The sequence below is a fragment of the Pagrus pagrus genome, assembly GCF_965226575.1.
Source record: "Pagrus pagrus genome assembly, chromosome: 2".
NCBI lineage: Eukaryota > Metazoa > Chordata > Actinopteri > Spariformes > Sparidae > Pagrus > Pagrus pagrus.
This window is the reverse complement of record NC_140186.1, coordinates 18,971,194-18,991,816: the sequence shown is the minus strand read 5'-3', so window position 1 is coordinate 18,991,816 and position 20,623 is coordinate 18,971,194. Positions and strand designations below refer to the sequence as shown.

Genomic DNA, 20,623 nt, shown 5'->3' with positions numbered 1-20,623 from the left:
AGACTGAGGAGGTGACACACTGATGCTTACTCTCTCAGGCAGACCTGGCAGACCTGCAGCAACTACAACAGTGCTCTTGCTACCATTCATCATGGCAAAATGGCAAACACTGTGCAAATCAGTTGGCATAAATGTCCGTGCTTCTTCTCAGCTCAGTGCCTCAGAACCTATTGTGGAGCTAAGATGGCTGCCAACAATAAGACATGATGACACTGTCCTGTTTTCACGCTGGAGGCCTCCCAGTAAGGAGTTCTGTTGAGTACCTCTTTAGTGTGACACAGAGACGGGCCCTCAGCCACCAGCGGAGCCGAGCTGAGCGGCGGAGCTGCTTTAGAGCCCTGCTGAGACCTGCCAGACCCACAGCGTTCGCTGCCAGGGGCCTGGGCTCGCAGTCAGAGTGAGTTATAACAGTGCTCTTGACACACACATGCTAATACAGACACACATTCAGATAGCTTTTAACATGTACAGCATGCAGGCGCACGCACATAGTGGAGTATATGTGTACGACCATAGACCACAAACGCAGCCAAAAAAGCAGGCAGACGAATGCAAATGTATGCACACATGCAGATACACCCACATAATTTTACCACACTAGGCAGCTTGTCCAGCTAATTTGTGAGGATGGCTACTACATGCACAGTTACTTATGTTCCTCACATTTCTATTCAAGTTAGCACCAAAGCAACTTCTTAAACACGCACTTACCCCCCACACAAGTGTGCAACAGGTTTGCACACATGCAGCAAAGTGAGCATGTCCTCTTACAGGAGCTCTATCTGTCAGGGTTAGTTTAATGTCGAGGTCCAGCAGCTGCTTGATCAGCTGGATTGATCTGTCTGGGTAAACATGTAAAGTGAAAATGGGCACGCTTACGATTAAGGGCTTAGCAGAAGGCTGTGTGTGTGTGTGTGTGTGTGTGTGTTCATGAGTGACTAAGTGAGGCCCAGCATCAATATGTGATTGCATTGACTGTATAATGTGTAGAAGAGAGTAATGTGCTGATATGTCTGCTGCATAGGTGTGCTTCTAAATGTATCTTTTTCATCATGGCTCAGACAGGATCACTTACATCGCATCTCAAGATGGGAATTGATCCCACAGCTGGTAGTTTCTCTGTTTATATTGTACAACAATTACATGTTTACATGATTTTCCTTTGAGTTGAAAACATTCAATGGTGTCATGCCCTTACAAATTAATTTTTAAAATGAATTACGTGTCCGGGCAACATGGTCTGTTTTTCTTAGCTCACATAGAATTTAAGGTAAAAGGTTTCTATGGCTACATTCATACAGCCAGTACTTGCAACTGACAACCGTGTTTACTAAGGAGAATGAATTGTATTGTACATACTAGATTACTGAGGGCACAGTTCCTATGAGTTAGGAACAAACATCACCCAGCCATGTGTCAACCATTTTCTCCAGAGGCTCGATCGTTGGGTCTTTGAACATTATCAATAACGTGACTAACATCATTGACCTCAGGAGTCTTTGATCGTTCACTGCTAACTTTTGCCTCTCTGACAGCATTAACTGGAACTTTCAGTGCCAACGATTTTCAACCAATTCATTATTCCATCATCCACAAGTGGAAACTGTAGTCCTGTTATGCTTAATCACTATTTGCCCCTCGTAACAGATTTACAGGGGTAGTGGTTGATGTCTCCTCCTATGAAATGGGAAAATCCTTAAAGACACGTCATCAGTAGTCGTGGCATTTATGTACACACATTTCCAATATGAGCTGTGGTGATTACTCTTGCATTTCTGTGGCAATCCTGGTATTATCACGATGTCATTTGCCATTTATTTGATGGAGATAAAAAAGCATGGATGCTTGCTATTCATTCACAACTTCACGCTATCAATTAAGAACATCGCTTCAATACCTGGCCACAATCCGTGCCTTTTTAGGCTAACGCTAGCAACCCGTGCTCTTACGCTGCCAGTCTGACGTGATATTAGAGGAGCGGTACCGAGTTCAACGACTTTGCTGCTGGGCTTTACTTTAGCTATGTCATATGCTATCAAAGGGAGGAAATGCAACATTAAAATATGTCAAAATGAGGAACTGTTATGCACGATTGTAGGCTGCGCCAAATCTCTGCTTGAGGCTGGCAGCTCCAGACGTTAGCTGCTACGAGCATAACGCTCCCAAATCTCCAACCTAACTGTTATGTCGTGCCAATGTAGGCACCGAGGAAGAAAAGTGTTCAATAACAAATAGGATATCTCTGGTTCTGCTGCATCAAAATTGATCGTTAAAAAACAAAGCACACAGTGAGTGCACGAGTTGATACACGTCTGTGTTTATCAGGGCCTTTATACAACAAAACTGGTGGACCAAACTTGACAATGTTAGTTATCATTCGCTTTTACAACGGAGCTGTATCAGGAAAGAAGCCATATTTAGCACTCACTTGAGGGCTGACAAACTTTTTTTCTCTGGCTGTACGATTGTATCTCACAGCAGTAATGTATTGTGTGTGTGCATGACTACCTGGAGCTTGTGTCTACATTAATCCCAGGAATGTCGATGTGGTCCAGAGTTTAATAGAACAAGGCGTGGGTGTGGAATAAGAGTCCCTCTGAGCTGAGTTAAGGTCTTAAAGTACTAAAAAGCCTTGACCCAGACCCTACACACCCACTCACAGGGACACGGCACTGCTCCTCCAGCCCAGCACATGCTTTCATACTCTGGCTATGCAGCAGAGAACACGACAAACACAGGCAGAAGAAAGACGAGAAGGATGTGAACTCGGCAAACATATGGTCTGATGAAGATGAGCACAGATGTGGATGCGCCCCTAGCTCAACAAACACACATAGACGACCGAACACATCCCTGTTGTCTTGTGTTGCTCATCGTGCAATGAGGAGCACATGACTTAAATCGGGTGTGGTGCATGACCTCTTATCGGACAAAAGCGTTCCACAGAGAGAGCTGATGGGGGAGACTGTGCCTCCCCGCCTGTTGGCAGTCATGAGGTCTCCATCCCGTTCGCCACGGCGTGTCTCGTGGTTCAAAGACCATAAAATGTTGGCGGCGTCTTGTCAATAAATCAGCTGCTTAGCCTGAGGAAAGGGGCATTGACGCGGGGGAAGGAAGTGCAAAAGATTTCTTTTTCAGGCATGTTTAGCAAGAATGAAGCCTTTGAAATTTGTCCTTTAAATGTCGCACCTAGAGGGCCTGAAGTCTGTCAGTGAATATGGTTAGTTTGTATTTCATGTATTCACACCGAAGCCTCTCCGTGCTTATGCTGTCACGCAGAGCTCAATGCATGTATTCCAATGACAGAAGCTGTGTCCTGTTGTATCGCATTTATTGATCTCTCTTCATCGTCTTGCTGAGGAGTGCCTATCATTTGACTCATAATAATGATAACATGATCTGCATGTTGAAGTAATGAATCATGTGCCTTATATCTTACAGGGATCATTTCTTGACAGTCTCCTCAACATTGTGAGCCATACTTCACCATATATCAGTCTCTGTCACTTTCCATCAGTGCTAATGTTTGCACTGAAACCCTGATAAGGCCAATACTTACAACCATACCATATATTTTAATGTTTTGTGGTAGATTTCATAGACAGGTAGTTAAAATGCTTTTGCATGCGTTAAAATGGCTAATAAAGCAACTTGTTTCACGACCAGGGTAAGGTATCTTCAGAAATCAGTGAAACGGGGCCAGCAAGGAGAGGCAGAGAGGAGATGAGGGTTATAAAAGTTTACAACTGAACATCCTCTCAGATGGTTCCCTCTTTGATTTGGTTGATGGCTGAAACCGGCAGAGTGTAACCAAAAGGGTGAAATCAAATTGAGCAGAAATGTGTGAGGATACTCGTCCTCAGTGTGTGTGTGTCTGTAAAAGCCGGCTGTCCCATGACAAGGTAGCGTCACTGAAAAGCAATGCCCCCAGGCAGCAGCAGTCCACTTAGGGAACTTTAAATTAGAGTAGTGTTCGCTAACACAAGTTTACTGGGTTCATCCGCTGTCGAGATATGAAAAGGGCCGATTGTCTGGTGCACTGCTGATGGCTGCATGAAAATCAAGTGACACAGCTTTGAATCGCAGGTCTATACAGTATGTGACCGTGGCTAATTGTGGAGTGAATTGAAGAACCGAAGGATAGATCGAGGGATGTAATGGCAGATGCAGAGATTGCTGTCCCTCGGCGGGATGGTTACCTTCAGGAGCCATCACATGGGGTGCACAGTGATGAAGGAATAAGTGGATTAAAGTACGGTTTGTAAAATATTTTAACTGTTGGATTATGTATACTGTCGATATGTTGAATAAAGATTATGTTCAAAATAAAATTAACTGTGTTGTTGTCTGTGTTTTCGGTTCCTAAAAAAGATGTAAAAAAAACAAAACAAACAAATTAAAATCCATGCACATCCACATAATGATACCCCACTAACAGTAATTGCAGCCCCACTGGACCAGTTAAACATGAGGGATGGCACTGCATGCACATTTACTTATGTCACTCAGATGTTTATGCACCACAGCGACCTTTTAAACACACACATATCCCTCTGAAACAGCTGGGTACTGTAGTATATATATAATAGCAGCAGGATGGTGTACGTGGGATTGACTCAAAGTAAACTACATTGCTGATAAATTCATGCTAATGAAGGAGCCTGTCAGCCAGTGCAACAATGTGGCTCATTGATGTGTGTTTGTAATAGTTTTTGGACAACAATGGATCTCTGGGGCACAGAGGAATAAGCCACATTAGGCAGTTCATTGTTAGTTTTTTATTTGGGACCACTTCATAATAGCCGTCTGTAATAAATGGTTCATCTATAGTTAAAGGTGCAATAAGTAACAATTGGCCACCTGCCAAATTCATACTCAAAACAAATAGAGGGCATTATATCAGCACAGTAAGCTAACTGCTGCCAACTGTAGCTGCTGCTAGCTAGTTAGCCATACAGCTAGCAGTACGGAGCACTGGGGGACTGTTGGTACTGTAACACCACTACCACAGGAGCTTCGGACTGGGATGAGTTGGGGCTGGCTGGTTAGCATGCTAACTTCAGATAGGCAGATATCTCTGCAACACAATACATGGACATCAACATCAAAATGTGTTACAATAAAATTGTTATTCCTTCACATTGTGTTGATAATGAAAGTTTTTGATTTTTGAACGTTTTCAAGTAAAATTCCGACATATTGTACCTTTAATTAAGTGTACGTCATTTGACTGTTAGGAGAGAATGAAATGCTTTATTAATCATTTATTAAAGAATTTAAAAGGTTTATAAAATCAGTTGCAACTTTATAACAGCCATGCAAATACTGTTTATAGATTGACAACACAATATTTATAAACCATTTATTGAGCAAATGTTTATTGTAAATGTTTATAATGCTGTAAAACAAAAATACTCTGTAGTTCATCTGTTAACATTATTTGGATGGCCATAAAGTTGTAACTGATGTTTCTAAACCTTTACAATTGATTAGAAGAGAAAGATCTTCATTCATGATTTTTTTTATGCCAAAACAAACTAAATAAAGAAACTCTCCTCATTTTCATGACTGAATAAACAAACCAAATTTAAAGGACAACACAATTTCACACTGTTTTACTTTGTTTATATTTGCCGGACCCTGCCACCTTTCTAGCTTCAAACAGTTTTATGGGAACCTAATTTTTCTTCATGATGACGGTTATTACAACGTTTTTTCTTTTTATGGAATTTGTTGAGAAAAATAAAGAAACACATTACCATACTAATCTTTCTATATATGTAATATTTCCCAAAAAAGCACACCTGATGGATCACGTGACAGGCTCTCCTGTGTAAATTCTTCCTGTCCATACATGGCCTCTTTAGTTGCTGTGCATGTTAAATGTTATAAATAAATACATAAAGACAACAAGTACGATTCATTTATTTTCCTGAGTGTGGTCACACACAGCTAAAACTTTACGTTGAAGAGTCACAAAATATTTTAACATCTGCTATGGTTGCAAACACTGACAACACACACACACACACACACACACACACAAGCGTGTCTGATGCAGAAGCAGGAAGTTTATCCGGTTCTTGAAATCATAAAGTGTGTTATCAGGCTTCAACTGCTATGTAAAACAGAGTAGTTCAGCCTGCATTCTGTATGCAAAGTGACAGCTAAGAAGACAGTCCCCTGAACTCAGTGGGAACGAGTAAATGATCTAACTAAACTTGTTCAGCTCAGCCTGTCTGATGATATGACGGCCACTCTCTCTGACACACACACACGCACACATAACACAGACTAATGAGTCAGACATTCCATGCATATAAAATACGCGTCTCTCTCTCACAAATGTTTGATAAGCTAGATCATTGTGTTGAAGTTTCTGTGGTATGTTACATGCTGCTGTTTGCCAGCGAAACACTTCAACTTTCACTTTTCAAAAAAGAGAAAAGTTTTATGTTTTCCCAGAGAAAGAGGAATGACAGAAATACTTGAAACTCTGAGACGTTTTAAAATAGACATGCTCTAACTGCAGCAGCTTTCAGTACGTTATCTGGTATGCGTTGATATCGCTGTTATTCACGTCTGAAGAATCTGTTGTAAGTGCTTGTCTGAGTTCTCGAGGCACAGTTTGGCAAACCACAAGATTCCTCCGAATCCCCCCCTTGCCAAATTTATTAACCGCTCTGAACAAAGCGAATCGTAAACTGCTTAGAAAATGTCACATGAGACAAGCGGGAACTCATTGTCTTGAGTATGATTTTCCATCATGGCTCATTGCTATGAAACCTTATGAAAGCTTATGCCACACCTGAGCTGTGGGAAAACACCTTTCTCATAAATCCAAAGACAAAAGGGGGAAAAAAAGATCTTTTACCTGCCAACTTTACTACTTATCCAATATTTATAAAAGACCTGAGGTTCCGCCAAAGACCTGAATAGCAGTTTAACTGTGGGAGGCCGGTGACACGCCCCGCCCAAAGAGCCACACCATGTGGCCCATTCATAAAGCCTGTGAGCCCAACCCTGGAGCTGCATCTCGAGGCCTCGAGCTGCATGAGGAGGCCCGGTCACACAGCCTCCGTTCCACACCCTGGAGCTGCTTCGGAGGAACTGCTTACATAGTCCAGCGGGACCAGTCTGCAAACACGCAGACACGCCTTATCTGTGCTGTGTTTCTGCCAGACGCTGAACGGACACTCGCAGATAAAGCAGCAAAGGTTCAGACCCAGATGAACTAACACCAAGGAACTTTAAATCCATCTCCTCACATCCTATATTCACAACAAACACTGTTAACAATAACTAAACGTGGTCGCACGGCTAAAATGTCCGCACTAACTTGCGTGTTTATCTCGGTAAATACACACAGCTGTAAGCGTCCAGTGCAGCTCGTGAACAATGCTGGCAGCTCCACACCTTCAGCACAAGGGACACATTAAGAGAAATAGTAGGAGGAACTGGCCCACTCACTCTACAGACCAGTCCCAAGTGTATGTGTGTGTGCGTGAGTGTTTAATGTAAAATGTCCTCATCTTTAAGAGTGGGATGAAAATATTGTTGCAAGTCACAAAGGAATGCAACATGACTGCAAAGTCTTAAAGTAAAGGATGTAAAGTTAACTAACGCAGGACTGGGATCCATTTTCAAACAGTGAACATGAATAAAGCGTCTCAGAAAATGTCACACTATTCAGTTCTGCCAAAAGTTCATGTTCAGTTACGAACTTAGCTCAAAATTAGCTCACTTTAGAGCGATCCGGACGCTTAAATGAGCTTTAGCATACGTACTGAGCGTCTCAACTCTTTACGCTACCTTAAAAAGTGTCAAGCACGACGATGACACGTGCCTTTGACCATCAAATGTTTTTTTTGTTGCTTGCGTTAGTCAGGTCCCACAGAGGGAGATGATGTTTCAGATGCAAACGCTCGCTCGCTGGCATGTTCCATTGCTCAACCTGTTGATCAGGCTCATTCCCAAAGGGCCTGGAAGCTAATTTCTCTATGGGCTGTTTCTGTCAGAAGCGGCACCAAGCACAGGCGGTTTTGTCTGCCAACTGCTCCGAGCCAAATGGATACGTTTATCTAAAAAGAGTTCCACAAGCTGGGCATGATGGAAGCATAAATCATGTACGAACTACATGTGCAAGTTTGTGCAAATCCGCAGCAGAAAACGTGAGAAGGGTAACTTATTTTTGCCGTTATGAAACCGAGATGTTGATAATGATGTGGGTGAAAGGCTGAACTGACGACGAGCAGTTGCCACAGGATGAACTTCAGTGTCCGTCTGAGTTTTGCAAGACTATGAAATCTCTTATTTCAACAGCGATCCCTATGGTCACCAGCGACACATGACCCCAACACCACACTTAGTCACTGGTATGGTTGGCTGCGAACACACACACACACACACACACACGTACGCACACACATATGGACATGTTTTCCACACACGCATACACAGGAGAACCCTCTACTCTCTCTGGCGATCCCTCCCTCTTTGCAATCCCTCGTTTTTTTTCCGATGGCCGTCGTGAGTAGCAGACGGTTTTGCCATCCCGCTCCCAAAATAGCCACCCGTTAGCACAGCCAGGTCAGATGGTTTTGAAACATCCATGGCAAACGGTGCTGGAGTGGAGGGGTGGAGGGGCCAACGAGTGTGTGACCACCTTTTGGAGAGCTGCAGAGAGGTGGTCATGGGTGGGCCTCAAGTGGAGGTTTCTTTCACACTTGGGTGACAATGAGTGCTGGGGAACAAGAGGAGGGGCGTCTAAGAAAGACTGGTGATGTGTGCACCTGTGTATGTGCGCGTTTGCAAGCAACAGGTGGCGTGCATTTGATTCATAACATTTTAAACAGTCATGACATCATTACATCAGGGTTTGCTTTTCATAGGTTATGACAAGTCAGCATCCACTTCAGCATTTCTCCGATTGCACAACTTAGTGTGACATACATCTGTTTTTACCAGCTGCCTGTCTGTTTACCTCCCGTCTACTCTACAGTAACATTACCGTAGCCTCCAACCCGATTCATCACAGCGCTTTTTCATCCTTATGTCAGTTAATTTTCACAGTTAGCTCTTACTATATTGTTCACAGTATTAACGGTACCTTTTATTTTGCATATAGTGCTTTTGATCATTTTGTTAATCACCTCAGTGTCTTAGATAACCTTAAGTAACGTTAGCTAGTCACTCAGTGTAGCACCAATGTTTTTTATTTAATAGCGACAGACGTTCGCTGTCTTGAGAGAGTGAGCAGTAAAGTTCCGGCCTCATTGCTTATAAACTTAAAGGGGCTTTTCTCCATTTTAGCCAGCCTCCTGCGTAAACCGTGAGTCTCCACCTGTACCACCCTGGGAGCCACCGGCCTGCGCTCTCTTCCCACCAGCAAACTCCTCCTTCTTTGAGTCAATAAATTCACCTTTCAAGTCACTACCTGTTTGGCGTCACTTTTGGGTCCACCACATAATTAATTAAAACTATTTGTACAAAGCTATCTGTTGAAGTTGAAGTAACTCACGTAAGGATGAAAAGAACTGTGATCACTAATGCCTCCAACCTCAAAAAAACAGAACAGCTTCCCTGAAAGTTTACCAGTGCAACAGAGCGGTTATCTACGTTCCCGCGACTTGTTTTCGTGCATATACATGATATTCGCTAATACCTGATATTCATGAAGCTGTAATTTTTGCTGTCTGTCCCTGAACTTTTGTCAAGCAGTGAGATGGTTTAATCCACTGTGGTCTAGGGCTCAAGAGGAAAGGTGTCCCTAAAAGGCCAGAAATATTGAATAAACAATATTAGATCTTCTTTTAATGACCCTGATCTGAGTCACACAACATACTGTTGGCTCTGTTCTGAGGTTGTAGTTGTTAGCGTTACAGATTTTATTTGACTTTTCTTATTTCTGGAACAGAACCTGGAAGTTCCGGTTTCACTTTAGCTCTCTGGGTAAAGTACAAGTATGTGCAAGTAATTGAGAAGGTGCAGGATTTTTGTTTTTCTCGACACAAATTGAGCTCTTCATCAGACCCACTTGTCAGTAAGGCTTTCAGGTGTGCAAGAACTTTGCGGTAGTTGTAACATATCGCTAAAAAAGTATGGGAAAACGTGAGGTAAAAGTACTTACGGCTCTATTTGTTAAAGCATCAATACTTAAAAACAAATAACTGCAAACATTGGTTTCCTAGAAACAGAACCAATATCATCATTCTGGTTCGATTTGTTTGTGTTTTGACAGGATAATCAGAACCATGACAAAAGGGATTATGAACGTCAACTCAATAACATTTTGCTGACAAATTTATAGGCAGTAGTGAGTAATCACATGCACCATCTGGTTTGACTGATGTTACGTTTCTGAAGTACTTTTTTAGCCGTGCCAGCACTCGCAATCTGCGGAGGAGTTGGCCCTAAGTTAAAATGATCTGAAGGCCAGGCAAACCAGAAGACAGAGCTCATCTTCCTCCGTGTGTGTGTCCCTTTCGCAGGCAGGCGTTCGGCTTATTGATTCATCAGAGAAGTAGGCCGAAGCTTGACACAGCAACCCAACATGCAGTCTCCTAATGACTTAACCACATCAACTCTTTTTCTTCTGCGCTGTTCACCCTCCCTCCATCGCTCCCTTCAGGCACCAACCGTGGCTAGAGCATGGTGAGTCACGTTGGAACAAAAAGCCCTATTCAAAACACACACACACACACACACACACACACACACACACACACACACACACACACACACACACAAACTCCTGATCAACTCTAGCCAGCCTGCCTCTTAATAAAAACTCCCTCTCTTCTTCAGTTACCCCCCTCCATCCCGCCGCCCTCTCAATCTCCACGCAGAACCAGAACGCAATGGCTGCGGTGAGACCAGATCAAGCCAAGCCAGTTGCCAGGCGAGTATAGAGTCACCACCATGCTGGTGCTGCTCCCAGAAACCACATCACACGGCCTGCTGCCTGTGTGTGTGTGCGAGAGGCCGAGAAAAGAAAGCAGGATTTAAAGATAAAAAACATACGAGCAAACCAAATCTATTTTGAAGTACTATGACTTCCTTCCTCAAACAAGGCCTCCGTTGCCTTTTTCTGTCCCACATGACACACCATCACGGTCACTCACTGGCCTTTTGACAGACCTACGCTCTGTTCTGCAACTCACCAGAGTAAGAAAAAGGAAGAAAAGGCCGGAGCGTTTTTAATTTTTTTTCCGCTTTGGCAAAATTTGCTTAGCAGCCCCAAAATGAATTTGTGATGGTTGGTTTTGTTACTTCTGTTGTTTTTTAGTGTGTCAGAGCAGCAGCATTTTAATGTTGTAGCTTGTTAAGTGAAGCTCTCAAATAATAGTGGAGTAAAAAACACAACATAATCTAGCATGAAATGAACGTCCATCTGAAGTATCTGAAGTACTTGGGTAAAAAAGCTTACTTACTCTCTGCCACTGCCTAATGTACATTTGCACGAGATCTTAAACTGCCAAATAACAAAAAGGAATTATCTATTTTAAGAAATAGTTTCAGTAATTCTTGTGCAGGCCTGCACCATGTTCTGTAATGTGCTGCTTAAAGGGATTATCGGGATCTTCAGTACATCATCTGAAGTCATTCATCACGACAACAGTATAAAACATGTTTTCTCTAGGCGCTGTGCCAGTATTCACACCAGCAGTCTACATAGGAGGAATCTCACTGCAGGTCACAGAGTTTGAGTCACACACTAGTGTGTGTGCCGTGTATAGACTGTGATAATAGGTTCATAAGGAGTGAGCTCATAAGGAGCGAGTTCACTGGCAGCTTTATGGCCTTCTGATCTCATGATTGTCTGGATCTTGAACCTCTTTCAACAGTTTCACAAGCTGTCTTCTTTTTCAAGCAGGAATTATGGCAGATGCGAGTTTGTTAAATGTTAAACTTAACATTTGGGTGTAATGGTAACTTTAACCTTTTGCTGCTCAGTTTTTGACTCAAAGTCCAGCAGATTAGACCTCAGATCAGTCCGAATGTACCTCAGCTTCCATACATGAACAATATTTTACATTCTTCCTTGTAAAATTTAAGACTTATTGTACACCAAGAAGAACATTTCCCCAACAACTCAAAATACTCAAAGATACATTCATTTACATTTTGGAAAAAGGAGCATTTTAATTTGGTTTGCATGTGGGTACCATATATATTGGCTCTTCTTCTGTAAAAACTAACTTATGATCTTATTTTCTGTCTCTCTCTTTCAAGTTTATTTTATATACTGCAGTGCCTGTTGTTGGTTTAGCGTGGGATTTTTCTGCTTTGCATTGTTTTTCTGTTGTCGATATTAATGATGTTGAAAGATGTCTGTTTGTTTTTTTTAAAGAACATTTTAAAAAAAACAACTAAAAGTCTGTTACCATGAGTGACAGCACCGACATGTAGTCAAAGTAAAAGGCCTCTCAAAAAAAATACCTTCTGTTTGAGTTCAGTTGAGCTAATTTGCCTGGAAAAACATCCCTCTGATCCTGATTGTTCTCTCCGGGCATTGGGGGGTCGAGTTCCTAGTTAAAGTAGATTATTCAGCACATTTGCTTTGATATTGCGAGGATGAGGGCTTGGGGGCAGGAGTGATCCCTGAGCGCAACTGTCTACCTGTGAGATATTCGACAATTATTTAAACACACAAAGCTTCCACCGCCTACATCCATTCCAGCAGGGTGACTGTCTGTGCTTGTTCTCTTGCAACTGCGGTCCAAAAAAAACATACATACCCCCACCAAAAAACTAACCCTGGCCAATATACATCTAGTCTTATATGGGCCAAATAATGCACATAGTCATGCTAAATATGAAAGAGCATTTCATTTAAAGTCAAGTATGTGCATGTTAAATGTCAAGGTTCCCTACAGCAGTTTAGCATGCTGCAGATCAGATTCCCATCACTTACATTAGTGATATAGTTGTGACTCAGCGCAATGAACTGTGGCAGCACAGCCAAACATATATTTACATTGGCTAAGCCCCTGTGTATGCACAACCTTACAATCACGATCTAGGTTAGAAAGTTATGGACATGAGTAGCATGCCAGCACATTTTACCTCATGATGTTTCTTGCCTGAGGCGACTACCTTTTACTGTTTGCAGATCTTTCTCAGAAATGAAACATTCAATCCCCGGAGATCTCACTAAGGAAAATGTAAGCTTAATGTTGTAGATGGAATTAAAAAGGTACGTGCCAGGAGTGTATATTCTTATGTAATACTGTCCAGATGTTACTACAAGGTTTTTTTGGTCAAAAAAGCTGGAGTCTCCAGCCATGTGTGTGTGCGGCTGTGCTTATGCTGCTTTCAAATAGGGTCGTGTTTACCTTACTCATGAGAAGAGTCTGTAGAAATGGCGCACTACTTTCAAAATATGTCTGAGGAACATGTTTTATATTCCCAATGGCCTCATCTGTCCTCGCTAGCTTGCTAAGTTGTTAGCCTCGGTTGAGTCTTTTAATGCCTATGTTGCCGTTGCCTGGCACCGGTGTTCTTAGGACTTGAACGCCAAGCATATGGTGTAAGTGCTTTTAGGCAAGTCTTTCCACTTAGCAGTAATCTTGGCAGCTATTTCAGGCTAACAAGGCCAGCCCCCTATCTAAATGAAATGTTTTTAAATCTGACCTGCGGAATATCAGACTTAAGGTGCATGTGCGACCAAAATAGTTGCACCCAGGAGGCCTGTAGTCATAAAAAGTGTTGGACAAACTTAAATTTTGACCTGATGATGGCACCAGAGAAAATCTCAGTGGTTCATGAGCTTTAACAATTCATCGACACCAAATCAGTCATCCATCTGACAGTTGAGACATTTCCATCAAACCACAAATATGAATCCCGTGGTGGTGCTGGAAGAAAAGTCAAGTGATCGCCAACATCAATAGAATTCAACATCTGAGAACCATGAACATCTGTACAACATGTCACGTCACACCATGTGATAATTGTTGAGATATTTCAGTTTGAGGCAAAGTGTTGGACCCACCGACATGAAGAGAGGCTGACATACCAACACTGCCATCCCCAAAGCCATGCTAACAAGACAACACATCTTCAACGTTTCTGTGAACTGAATGAATAAGCAGCTTGTTGTTGAGGAGACCTACGGTTCGATATATACACAGTACAATGGCAGCACAGCACTGTTTGACTATAGCTGGTGATCAGCAAACAGAGAGGCTGTGGTTGACTGCACACATTCTCAACATATTTTTCCTTGTGGACCCCAGACAGATTTTCCAGACTATTGTGTTTGCTTATCTTCAGCATGGGTTGCATCATTTGAAGTACTGTACTGTACAAGTGATGCAACTCTCTCCGTTGGTATGAAAAAAGACATATCTACAGGCTACAGTGTATTCAATCCTTACATAGCAGGGGATACAGGGAGGTTTTCAGTCTCTAAAAAGCAAAGGCGATAGTTTTACATGCCAATTTTCTCTGAATATTCGAGGCACATTTTAATCTTCCCTTAACTCTCAACTGGGTCCTGACCCAGATTTAGAAAAAAAGCCTGTAGGGGACTGTGTAGACCTACAGCACGCTGTACAGTGTGTGTGTAACACTGGCAGGATAGGGTGTGGTGAGAACAGCAGCCATGATGGAGAATACTAATAAGAAAGGGAGCTTAGAAAGCAAAGATGACTCAGTGTCATCACCCCAGACTGTATCTGACTATAAAGGGCGGGGGTGAAAACCTGTCTCCTGACGCCCACTCTCCAGCCGCCCTTCCCCAGACAGGGTGAGGAGGAGACCAGAGGGTGGTGGACTTTACCAAACCTCGCACCAACCCAGATTCAGAACAAGCCTGCACCGACTGAGTGTGAGTCACAAAGGAATTTCCCTGACACATTTTTTAACCAAAGACAGTCTTTCTTACTTTCAACTTCCTATTGGAGATGTGTGGCATCAAGTAATCTAGGTCATGTGCACCAAGGCCTGCAAGTTTCAGCTTCACCAAAGACTCACCTTAATCGACATTCGCAACCTCCTAAATATGTGTAAATCTGTTTCCACTTGTTTCTTAATGATTATGGATCTAGCTGTTATTAAAATTAGACATTGTCTGTGACAATTACTGGTAGTTCTTTGGTCTCATTCCACTAAATGATTTCGCTTCCCTTCCATCTTTTCCCAGACCTGACATACGCTAACCTCAGTGGAATCCAGATGGAAGCAACATGTGAGCCTTAACAAGCCAATGTGGAGTCTGATTGACAAGACAACCTGTGTTTGTCTTCTTGTCCGTCTGGCAGATGGACAAGACAGATAAAGGCCTGGAATGGAAAGAAGAGAGGAGATGCAATACCTGCAGCTGGACTGTTTGATTTTTTTTTTTCTAACTGTCTCTGTGCCTTTTTTTAAAAAATTAATATGAGAGGGAGATAAGAATAGAAGTGTGTGTTTCTGAGTGCATCAGAAAGGAAGAGAGAGCCCAAGATGGATCGAGGATGTGCGAGTGTGTGTCAGTGTGTGTGTGCGTGATTACAGGCTGAAGGGCAAAGAGTTGAGGTGGTGTTTGATGCTAGTCTCAGTGGCAGGCTTCAAACAAACTGTCGCCGTGCTGCTGTCTAACTCATGCATACACACCAGTCCAAACACCCACACATATACATATGCAAACACACACACTGACACTCTGCAGCCGTCTTCCTCTGCTTCTACAGCTCACACAGGGACTTGTACCAGCAACAGGGCCAACCGTACCCAACCCCTCCGAGCGAGCTGCGTTGCGTACAAATGCATGTGCAGCAGTTGCACCCAGTTCATCAGTTTACACAAAAAAACATATTTCCTGTGGAACAAACGTACAAAAGAGCACTGTAAAGAACTGTCACACATGCTTATTGTATGTATATATATATATATATGGAACAACTGTGTGTAATCATACATACACTCAAGTAAATAGATAAAGAAGCGAGTATATTCTCTTCCTCACGTACACACATTTAAACAGCACACAAAGTCCAGGGGGGATCTTGCTCTTTCCTTTACACGGGCCATTTCCTTAAACAGATTTATCACCAGTGTTGCACAAGCCTTTCGATTAGCTCTTTGCATGACTGTATGTGTGTGTGTGTGTGTGTGCCCTTTGTAAGTAAGAGACCAAGGGAGCTTCTGTGATAGTGTCTCTGTGTGTATTTGCCTGTGTGTGTGTGTCTGTGCATCAGGGGGCCGTAGGCTCAAGCTATTAAGATCAGTATAGCCGTTAGATATGTGATCTGAAGGATGATACTTCAGAGCCGAGAACAAAGCAGATGCTATTGCAGAGGAGAAAGTGTGCAGGGCCAACATGCAAGCCCTGAGGGACCCCCCTCAACAATGCTAGCTTTAAAGCGGCTATTGCAGTTGGCCAAATATATTAGAGCCAACAGTTAAACTTAATACACTATAAAGCACTGCCAAGAAAATCTGCTGTGCTATTATCAACACATTTAACCATCTGTGTGAAGTGTGCTCTATTATTATATTTTAGGGCATTTTGTCTAAATTTCTTAGTCATAGAGTTCAATTCTCTCCCGAGAGGAGGGAATGTGGCAAGGAGTTGATATTCCTGACAGAAACTATCAGGGACTTTTGGTTAATGTCGTGCGGGAGATCTTTGGCTCGCAGACAGTGGGCTTTGAATAAAGAAGGAAAAGGAATGATAAAGTAGAGCAGAATTAAAAAATAAACAGAGACAAAGAAGGCAAGATCACACAAGATTACTCACAAAGTCAATCTTATTAGAGACACAGCTCGAGTGTGTGTCAGCGTCTTCGAAGACCAACAGTCGGGAAAGATGGTGAAAGATAAATAATTTAAAGAGTATGCAGAGTGAGATAAAGCCAAAGAAACCAAAATAAGAGGATAGAGGTGGAGACAGACTGATGGACGAGGAAAGGGTTTCCACAAAACACACATCGAAGACAAACAAGAACAGAAACTATGTATTGTCAGAGGTACACACACATACCTTCACACCACCAACGGCACACAGTCCCAATGCTTAAAAATACTTCACTGAGAAAAGCCAAGTTTGGAAGGCCGACTGGACAGAAATATGCCGAAGCTACCATTTTAAAGTTCTGGAGCTTCATGATGACACATAAAGCCTGAATGGAAGAGCCAAGTGGTCAGACAAGAAACAACAAGAATGATAAGTCATCCAGGAAAACCGTTTGTGAGTCACTCAGCAAAATAATTTAAAATCCGGCTGGCATTCAGTAAATCTGTTTAAATAATTATCCACATTACATTCAAACTGCTTCAGCTACATTATTCATTTTATATGATTAAGGACTTTGTTTATTGTTGTTGTTTTTTAGTGTTTTAAACTGTAATAACTACTTACCCCTGTTTATTCAACTTCTGATTAGTAACAAAACAAACAACACATTTGATTGCCACTGTTAATTTCACCTGTAATTATGTTGATTATAAAAAAATATTTCATAAATGTGTGTTCTTTTGTTATCATGACACCTGTTAACCCTTTCTTCTATAAGAGAGAGAGAACTTTCCATCTCATGTAGAGAAACAACACTGATGACTTTTCACACCTTTTTAAATATTGAAGAACCAGAACATGTTGACCATTTTGGTCTGTCGAGGAGAGAAAAAACATTATATTGCTTGCATAAATAAAATGTAAAATGTGTTGTATGTATATATTGGCTAATATGATGAGAATACTGAGAGTTAATTCTGATTAATTTGTGAAAAGAAAATGGAAACTTGTACCTGATAACACACAGTGTTCAGCTTATTAAACAGTGAAATTGATTTTGAGACACATTTTTGTCAATTTTACCAGAGAACAGCAAATGCAGGATAGACCAATTGTACCTAACCAACCAGTTGGACCCAGTTTACATGTTGTTAAGTATCACTTTTTAATGATTTTCGAATCTTTGCCATTTGAATTGAATGTTTCTATTAGACTGCAATAATTTCCATTTAAAAGGGGATACCCCATTGTTGAATTGATATAAGGAAACACTGTTTTACATGAAAGAAAATATTTAAAAATTCTGCTCCTCACACTGTCATTTATGAGTATAGCTTTTAAATGATTCTGCTGAAACAGCTCAAACATTTAGCCATTTTTCTTGTTGAGCCATCTGAAATGTTTATGTGAAATAATTCTGAGCTTATTTTAATCTGCACAATTCTAAGCAACGTGTTTCACAATAATTCATATTATAATGGTGATTATAATTAATATCAGCTTCTCCTGTCCAGTCAAACCTTTAAGATGGATAATACTTTCAAAAAAGGAATGCCATCATTGATAAATTAAGTATAAATTATGACAAAGCGACACTTGAATCTATTTCACCAGAGATAATTCTTTTTTCGTTGTAAAATATAATAAAAAAATCTTTCAATATGTTTTTTTCCCCAGCCAAATATCTTCTTTTGCAGAAAGATACTTGAAATCACAGACATCAGTGTCAGGAAGGCATTAAATTTAGATCCATTAAATCAAAAACAGACCACATAAATCAGTGTTACTCTCAGTAAAATCTTATCAGCATTTTTTTTTCAAGACCTCATAGCCTTGAAACACTGCTACGATGTCTGCAACTGTGCTTGGCAGCAACTGGCTGCCTTCAACCGGCTCCAGCACGACAGTGCAGCACATAAACATGTATGAATAACTTTAGAAACATGAACCCATTTGGTCTTTCCTCAACAAATCTTTCTATTTTATTGCACTTATTGAACCCCGGTACATCTGAAATAGCTTAAGGCCCTAATCCAGCCAAAATTCTTATAAAGGAATCTTCTGTCAGTTTCACTCCGTTTTCATCAGACCTCTTTTTGCGATTTGGCAGCGGGAGACGGGCCAAGCACATTTCTCTGAGTCATCAGTGGGGGGGAAGAGGAGGAGGAGGTGGAGAAGAAGAAGAAGCAGAAGAAGAAGAAGAAGAAGAAGAAGAAGGAGGAGGAGGAGGAGGAGGAGGAGGAGGAGGAGGAGCAGCAGGAGGTGGCAAGTCCGGAGTTTCCCTCTCGCTCTTGCAGGCGAAGGCCTACACTGAGCAGCAACAAGCGGAGAAAACCGCGCTCTATTGTTTCAGGCCCTGCTGGCAGAGTGAGCCTTCCTGAAACTCAGCAAACAACTATCACACACACACACACACACACACACACACACACACACACACACACACACACACACACACACACACACACACACACACACAAACGAGGGAGATCTGCCAAAACACTGCTCACTGAGAGACCTGCCAAAATGGAAGAAAGCTGTTGTGTGAGAAGTTTACAAGGACTTTCGTAGAATCTGTTGTTTTCTTTGCCTGGCAGCCTGACAAAAATACTCTCAATACAATCTTTAAAAAATATGAAATCGACAAGAAAGAGTGGAGCACAATCTTTTCTGCAACACTTTAAGAAATGACCTATAAAAATCAATGCCTCTCTAATAACAGATTATAAGTGTGCAGCACTGAGAAAGGGTGTGTGTGTGTGTGTGTGTGTGTGTGTGTGTGTGTGTGTGTGAGTGACAACCTAAAATGATCAATCCTCAAAAACAGACAGCTCTGTGAAAACAAATTATACCTGAAAAAGGACTTTGTGGTGATGTTATGACACTTCATTGTCATATCAAATTACATAACATGTCGCTAAAATATATAATTTTGGCTGTAAGTGCCGGGAGCATTCCAGCCTCACGATGTTAACAGAGGCTGTGGTTGACCTGAAAAAGGTGGGACCCCAGCAGCAGTAGTCGCTACTTGGAAGGGGGGAAAAAAGACAATGCTGTTACGTGACTGATAATGATGACTGAACAATGCTCTCCTTCTAGGAATCACCGCAGCTTAATTTAGAATCGTTTTCAACAGGAGGAGTTATACTGATGTCAATAGCATATTATCAAGTTCACGCCTTAAAAAGCTTCTGACAGCCGAGGGTGTGAGTGACTATTAATGAGGCTCAAAATGATGCATACCAGCTGTAATGCAAGAGGAGCTTCAGTTATCGAAGTAGACTTACTGCACTGTAGGTCTGGCAACAGGTAGAAGCTGTAAGAAATGACAAATAAATGACATGACAGGAGAAAGCTTTGAAGAGCAACGCTTCATTTCTCGTCTTGGGCTCTGTTCAAACACTCCGCAGGTTTTCATGTCCCCCCCGGACCTGTCAGGCAGCTCCACTGTTTGTTTTCCACTCCGACGTGGGGACAGATTTGGACAAGGGGTGACAGCGGAGTCTATTTTCTCCACCTGGAAGCTTGGAATGGAGGGCAGGGAAACTCAAGACTGGTTTTACCCGCTTCCTGGAAACTATAAAGCAAGCGGGAGGCCCCACTGTCAGGGAGAGGGGTAGGGTAAGAGAGACTGTGTGACAAAGAGTGAGCAGAGTGAGAGAGACTGAAACCTCTAGTCAACAGATAAGGAATATGTGTGAATGCATGGGTAGGAGTGTTTATGCGCCTGCCTGTGTGTGTCTGTGTGTGTGTGTGAAAGAGAAAATGACAGAATGGTATAGAGCACGTGCTCCAGCCGGGGGATTTGCTGATGCCCACAAAGATCTGTTTACAGTGAGTGCCCCTGATGACCCCCCAGAGGATGCAGGAGTCGCTGCCAACACACACCCACACGGACAC

The 20,623-nt window shown here is 42.1% G+C and overlaps 1 long non-coding RNA gene across 2 annotated transcripts in view; it reads left to right on the top strand.

Annotated features, from left to right (window-relative positions):
* Nucleotides 1–17,778, top strand: part of LOC311266464 — a 35,850-nt gene extending 18,072 nt beyond the window's left edge. For both annotated transcript variants that reach the window (XR_014623712.1, XR_014623713.1), the window contains exons 2-4: nt 10,491–10,653; nt 10,807–10,900; nt 15,149–17,778. This is a non-coding gene — a long non-coding RNA (uncharacterized lncRNA). The remainder of the gene's footprint in view (nt 1–10,490; nt 10,654–10,806; nt 10,901–15,148) is intronic.
* Nucleotides 17,779–20,623: the final 2,845 nt, after the last annotated feature.